Source organism: Schistocerca cancellata, chromosome 1 (genome assembly GCF_023864275.1).
Source record: "Schistocerca cancellata isolate TAMUIC-IGC-003103 chromosome 1, iqSchCanc2.1, whole genome shotgun sequence".
Taxonomy (NCBI): domain Eukaryota; kingdom Metazoa; phylum Arthropoda; class Insecta; order Orthoptera; family Acrididae; genus Schistocerca; species Schistocerca cancellata.
Window position 1 is genome coordinate 325604813 of NC_064626.1, and position 7735 is coordinate 325612547.

General features: G+C 45.9%; 1 pseudogene; it reads left to right on the forward strand.

Moving 5' to 3' along the window:
- Positions 1-7202: 7202 nt before the first annotated feature.
- On the forward strand, positions 7203-7319 carry LOC126100528 (5S ribosomal RNA; annotated as a pseudogene).
- Positions 7320-7735: the final 416 nt, after the last annotated feature.

Sequence of the window (7735 nt, forward strand, 5' to 3'; positions counted from 1 at the left end):
CGAACTCGCAACCTGAACTCGCTTACGATAGGCAACGACCGGAAAGTAATAGCAGTCGAGCAAAGATACTACGAGAGGGAATACATCGATACGCCCTGCTAGCGCCGCTCACGGTCAGGCAAAGCAAGAACTCAGTGACAGTAGTAATTTAAATTAACGTAGTTAGGTGGAAGTACGTTAAAACAGGGTCTAAAATAATGGCGGGAACAGGAACCACGCACGGCTCAAGATTCCCTTAAGCATATTTACAGTACTGCTCAATGCCAGAGAATGCATAAAAATTATATCTTTTTTTTACCATGTAGACTGCTGTTATTGGTCACACGCTGACTGACGCATCATATGTAAAATTTCAAAGTAAGAAGATGTAGAAACTAATCCATTGACAATCTAACAATACAAGAACTGTGTTCTGCATGGAGGTACACCTACAGGCAGTTCAATTTCTTTGACATTTTAACAATCGTTCACTTTGTTGTCATGAACAAGACACATTAGCACGCCTTACGTCTTCCCTCATCACACAAATTTATGGGCTATTTAACGAATAATACGTAGGGTTTCTTCTTCTTCTGCTTCTTTTGCAAATGGGGCCATTAAAACTTTTGTGCATACGTATGAAAGCTGAAAATTTAACAAACAAAAAGGAGTACCAGTAAGTAAACAGAGTTTTAGCTTCATTTGCTACCGATACAGATACAGTAAAAGTGGAATTAAAAGGATTATGAAACCATGCTTTTCATAACACTTGTCGTTTATTCTAAATATATCAACAAAAAACAAGTTACACTAACGAGGCCAAATGTGTCATACTACGTGAGCAAATACGCATTTAAGAATAGAGAAACGTTCGAAATGGCCTTCCGGACACTCTATTATCCATGTAAGCACTGCAATTTTTAGTATGTGAAATCGTTGTTGGTTGCTCACAACAGAAAAATGAACAAGAAGCAATCGTAAACGGTTATCTGCAAATTTTGGCTATTTCAGATGGGGGCAGGCCGCGCCCACTCTGACGTCAAAACAACGTACAGCGTAATCTATAGTCCCATCTATCTTCTTTTTTCTCCTCCATAAGTAAAGTGGTTGTAGTTTTCTTGGCTTCCGAAAAGCATTTGGCTCAGTAACACACCAACGCTTGCTAACGAAAGTTCTACTGTATGGTATATCAGAAGATATCTATCACTTGATTGCGAATGTCTCGGTAGAGCTGACGCAGCTTGTTTCCTCCAATGGATAGTCATCGGCAGATGTAAAAGAAGCTTCACGTGCTTCTCAGAGAAGCGTGTTAGCCTTTTGCTGTTCACGTTAAATGTTATGGACATGGCAGACAATATTAATACACTCCTGGAAATGGAAAAAAGAACACATTGACACCGGTGTGTCAGACCCACCATACTTGCTCCGGACACTGCGAGAGGGCTGTACAAGCAATGATCACACGCACGGCACAGCGGACACACCAGGAACCGCGGTGTTGGCCGTCGAATGGCGCTAGCTGCGCAGCATTTGTGCACCGCCGCCGTCAGTGTCAGCCAGTTTGCCGTGGCATACGGAGCTCCATCGCAGTCTTTAACACTGGTAGCATGCCGCGACAGCGTGGACGTGAACCGTATGTGCAGTTGACGGACTTTGAGCGAGGGCGTATAGTGGGCATGCGGGAGGCCGGGTGGACGTACCGCCGAATTGCCCAACACGTGGGGCGTGAGGTCTCCACAGTACATCGATGTTGTCGCCAGTGGTCGGCGGAAGGTGCACGTGCCCGTCGACCTGGGACCGGACCGCAGCGACGCACGGATGCACGCCAAGACCGTAGGATCCTACGCAGTGCCGTAGGGGACCGCACCGCCACTTCCCAGAAAATTAGGGACACTGTTGCTCCTGGGGTATCGGCGAGGACCATTCGCAACCGTCTCCATGAAGCTGGGCTACGGCCCCGCACACCGTTAGGCCATCTTCCGCTCACGCCCCAACATCGTGCAGCCCGCCTCCAGTGGTGTCGCGACAGGCGTGAATGGAGGGACGAATGGAGACGTGTCGTCTTCAGCGGTGAGAGTCGCTTCTGCCTTGGTGCCAATGATGGTCGTATGCGTGTTTGGCGCCGTGCAGGTGAGCGCCACAATCAGAACTGCATACGACCGAGGCACACAGGGCCAACACCCGGCATCATGGTGTGGGGAGCGATCTCCTACACTGGCCGTACACCACTGGTGATCGTCGAGGGGACACTGAATAGTGCACGGTACATCCAAACCGTCATCGAACCCATCGTTCTACCATTCCTAGACCGGCAAGGGAACTTGCTGTTCCAACGGGACAATGCACGTCCGCATGTATCCCGTGCCACCCAACGTGCTCTAGAAGGTGTAAGTCAACTACCCTGGCCAGCAAGATGTCCGGATCTGTCCCCCATTGAGCATGTTTGGGACTGGATGAAGCGTCGTCTCACGCGGTCTGCACGTCCAGCACGAACGCTGGTCCAACTGAGGCGCCAGGTGGAAATGGCATGGCAAGCCGTTCCACAGGACTACATCCAGCATCTCTACGATCGTCTCCATGGGAGAATAGCAGCCTGCATTGCTGCGAAAGGTGGATATACACTGTACTAGTGCCGACATTGTGCGTGCTCTGTTGCCTGTGTCTATGTGCCTGTGGTTCTGTCAGTGTGATCATTAGATGTATCTGACCCCAGGAATGTGTCAATAAAGTTTCCCCTTCCTGGGACAATGAATTCACGGTGTTCTTATTTCAGTTTCCAGGAGTGTATTAAGCTCAGTTTTTATGCAGATAACGTATAAAAAAACCGCCCATCTATCCAATCAGATCTCGAAAATGTTATGCAAAAATTGATGGCGTACATTAAACATTTGCAGATGGAAAAGTGCGCACTTTATAAACCGCAGAAAAGCAGTAACCTCTGACTACAATAGGAAAGAGTCGGAACTGGCGTCAATCGACCCATACGAGGAACTGGGTGTAACGGTCTGTGAGAACATGAAGTGGAATGAGCACATGGGCTCGGCTGAAGCGGAATCAGGCGGTAGACTTCGGGGAAAATGTGGGCAGTCTACGTAGGTAAGTGCATACAAAAGAATGGCGGGACACAGTCTAAAATACTGCTCAGTTGTGGGGGAACCTATCTGAACTAGGACTAACAACGGTTAGTGAGCGTGCACAGACAAGGGCATCACGAATTGTTACAAGTTAGTTTGACTCACGGGAGAGGGTCACGGAAGTGCTGGGAAACGGGATTTGACTAGAGCCTGAAGATTAGCGTTAACTGTCCTGCGCAAGTGTATTGAAGCCAGTATTATGTGATGAATCTAATAGCGTATTACAGTCCCCCCCCCCCCCCCACCTCTTCTCGTGTGGACCGTGAAGACCATATTAGACGAATTACACCGCGCATAAGGAACCACTCGGATAGCCGTGCGTCTTAAGGCAACGCTTCCGGGAGGGGAAGTGCTCCGCCCCCGATCGAATCTGCCCGACAGATTAATGACGGCAGTCGCTGTGTCGGCCGTCTTGGATGCGGCATTTAGACACGTTCTCGCCGGGCTGATACCAAAGTGCTGTCTCAGTTACACGTTCGGCAAACATTTAGAACACTTCCGTTCACTTTCATACGAATAACGCCACATGCAGACACTTGGGGTACATGGCACGCAACGGGGTGCCAACAAGAAGGGCATCTGTCCATCCCTCAAACTAACCGCGCCAAATCCGCTAATAATCATGCCGAACCTGCTGAGATGCGGGACAATCGCAGAAGAAAGACGACAGCGCCGACAGAGACATTTAAGCAGTCATTCTTCCTGCGCTTTGCAGGGGAACGTAAGGGAAGAGACCCAACACGTCGTCCGGCCGCTGTGGCCGAGCTGTTTTAGGCGCTTCATTATGGAACCACGCTGCTACTACGGTCGCCGGTTCGAATCCAGCCTCTGGCATGGATATGTGTGATGTCCTTAGGTTAGTTAGGTTGAAGTAGTTCTAAGTCTACGGGACTAATGACCTCAGGTGCTATGTCCCATAGTGCTTAGAGCCATTTGAACCATATTTGAAGAAACACGACGTAAAATATTCAGTGCACTTCACAGTGGTTTGCATGGTATCTGCAGATATGTTCGACTCTGTCGCTTCAGTACACCACTGACGTAAAAGATCATCTCTTCAGACAAAACGATGTATAAGATTAACGTTATCTCTCTCAGTACGGTGTAGCGTTTTAGAGCATGTATCCACGCTCAAGTTTAAAATCCTTGGAAAACAAAAACCTGAAAAATTTGGTTCCTCTTTCGGGTGAATATTGTGCGAATGGCGTTCAATTAATGCAGCACATTTTTTTCTTTGCCAATTTCGATTGAAAAAAATGCGGAATTCGTTGTGAGACACTGTGGAAAATTCTCTCTTAAGCCTCTATAGTTCCCACAGGTGACGGCGCTATATGTAGCCTTAAAAATGGCATCTATAAAGAAGATGCGTTGCAAACAGAGAGCTGTCATTGAGTTTCCTTTGGTGGGAAACCAGAGAATGGCAGATATTTGTAGGCTCCTGCAGTTTGACTACGGAGACCTCGCAGTGAACAAAAGCATGGCGAATCGTTGGGCAAGGGTCTGTCGTCATCGCAACAAGGTCACACACACCTTTATGTCCCACGTGCTGACCGGCCGCACGTAGCTGTGACTGCTGCAATGCTGGGAATAGTGGGCATCCTCATTCCACGTGACCGATGGATCACAATCAAACACCTCGCTGCATTACCGGACGTCTCTGTTGGAAGGGCTGACACACTCGTCCACCAGTTGGGGTAGATGCATGCTCGCTGGATTCCTCACAGCCTAACAGGACACCATAAAGAGCAACAAAGGATCATCTGTGCGGCTTTTCTTCCACCTTACGTGTCTGATTTTGTCAATTTTTTGTGAAAATCGACACAGGCGATTAAACATGGGTTCATCACTTCGAACTGGAAACAAAACGGCAGTCCAAGGAATGGCCTCGTCCTAAGAAAAAGTTCAAAGCCACACCATCAGCCGGTAAGGTCATGAGGTCATGGGTCAGCCATCTGTGACTCTGAATGGTTTATTCTGTTTGATGGCTTCCCTCATGGTGCAACGCTCAACTCGGTAATGTATTGTGCGACGACCAGGTAATCGAAGAATGGACTTCAGCAGGTACGTCGCCATAGAAACGCAAACGAACTTCTTCTTCTCCGTGACAACGCAAGGCCACACACAAGTCTACGCACCCAAGAGGACCTTACAAAATTTTATTGGACTGTTTTTCTTCATGCACTCTACAGCCAGGATCCCTCAGCTTCCCATTTCCATCCAACCGTTTGGCTCAATGAAGGATCTACTCCGCGGGAAGCAGTACGTGGATGATAGGGATGTTACTGATGCAGACTTTGGCTCCGACTTTGAGCAGTTGAGTGGTACCATCGGGCATACAGCCCCCCCCCCCCCCCCCGCCAGTAAGGTAGCGTAAGGCCGTCGCACTGAACAGAGATTATGCTGAAGAATAGAATTTTGTATCCAAAAGAGTAGGTAATAATATGGTTCGTTGGAATCCTGAATAAAACTGACCTGCTGTCAGAAGAAAAATGTTACAACACTTGCTGAATGCCCCTTGTACATCTCATCTCCACAGGTTAACAGAAGACGCATTCTCTTGCCTGACGGTTATTGATATTTGTGCACGTTAATCTCAAATGTATAAGAAATGCTCCTGATTATTAGTAATAGTAGCCTTTCGCTCAAATGAAGGTTTTGGTACTCCCTGCAAGTGGATCATTACACTTTTTTTTTCTTTCCGGACGTACATCCTTTTGCCAGAATTTAGATTACGGCATTAAAAATTTAAATGTTGCACAGAATATCACACATAGGGACTTTAGATAATTTACAATTGGCGTTAGCTTCGCTGAACTGATTCCTGGAAACATTCTCGCAACTTCATGGCTCGTTTCTCCTGTTCTGTTGAGGATAATCTGCAAAAACCTTAAGCGTATTCCTGTGTTACGTTGTTGATTATACTCATCAGCTTCTAGTCTGTAAAGGACTCTTGCAATTTTCTTCATCTGTCTTTAACATTTCTGGTGTTAATTTCATCTACTGACTCGTTCCATGACCTCTGAGATTTGGTCCTCAATTAGGACCTACGGAAGTAGAGGTATAAAACAGAAACAAAAAAGAAACAACTGCTTAGTGCATAGTGGTAGGTACCTCGCTCGAATATTATTGATTTTCTTTCCTATTCCACTAGCCTTACTTCCAAAGATCGCTGTTTCAATTCCCCGATCTTTTCTGTTACTAGTGTGAGCTATACCGACCTATTAAAATCCTAGCAGTGATTATCTCTTCTTTCTCTTCTTTTTGTTTGTTGTAGGCGTTATATTACATTCTCCCGAATTTAAAGAGGGAGCTGTCATTCATTACGGCAAGTGGAAATTTTGTCCAAGACTTTGTATGATTCCTTACCATCGACCAAATACGATATTTCCTTATAGACGGAAGCGTCTTCACCGAACAAAATGGTCGTGCTCCTGATCCTGTTTCATATATCGTAGGCGTATATGGCAAACATTAAGGTCACTGCCGATGTTGCTTTCGTATCTATGGAACAAACAACGTCCGGTAAAACATCTTCACTCCTGAAAAGCATCACAGAAAAGCTGAAGAAATATTTTTTGGTGATTCAGCAACGCAAAAACAGACGTCCACGTGTTTGGACTTCCAGTCCCACTTACCATGAAAACGTATTAGCCTTTGCTTTGTATTTTCTCCTCCTTAACATTAAGAAATTTATTTTATTTGAAACACTCAAGTGCATATGCTAATGTACAGAGAAAACAGGTTTCTTAATATTAACATTTTTTAGATACAGCATACAGTTTCTAATATAAGAGTATTTGATGCTCCAAAATATCTTCATAAATGAATGAAAGTAAGTATCATACAAAACCTTCTCGAAATAAAAAAATAATAAGGTGTTTTACATCAAGGCGGAATCAGTTTCTGACATTCTTGTTTTTCTATGCTAACACGGGAAAAATGGAAGAGTTTCAAGATAAAATTATGACTTTTAAAAATATTTTTACCTTTTGTAGAAGTATCAAAACAGTTATTTTCCACAATACGTTAATAAATTTCATATTTGATGCACATGACGTCCTGGAATTGCAGCTAGGTTTGCTGTATTTTGCCAGCGGCCTTGCCGCAGTGGTAACACCGGCTCCCATCAGATCACCGAAATTAAGCGCTGTCGGGCCGGGCTAGCACTTGGATGGGTGACCTTCCGGTCTGCCGGGGCTGTTGGCAAGCGAGGTGCACTCAGCCCTTGCGAGGCAAACTGAGGAGCTCCTTGACTGAGAAGTAGGGACTCCGGTCTCGTAAACTGACACACGGACGGGAGAGCGATTTGCTGACCACATGTCCCTCCAATTCCGCATCCGGGAACAACTCTTGACTAAGGATGACATGGCAGCCGGTCGGTACCGTTGGGCCTTCATAGCCTGTTCGGGTGGTGTTTAGTTTAGGTTTTCTGTATTTTGAAAGGTTCGTTGCATCAAGAAATTTTGGTAGGTGCTCAACATTGTCACATCTAACTTCAGCAATTGGTTGCGAAATAGCTGTTCTTGGTTATCTAAGCAGATTTTCCACATCATCTACGTCTTCGCTGTCAGAGAAACTCACTGTTCACGAATGTTCTCCTAGCAAATAGAATGGCATATTTA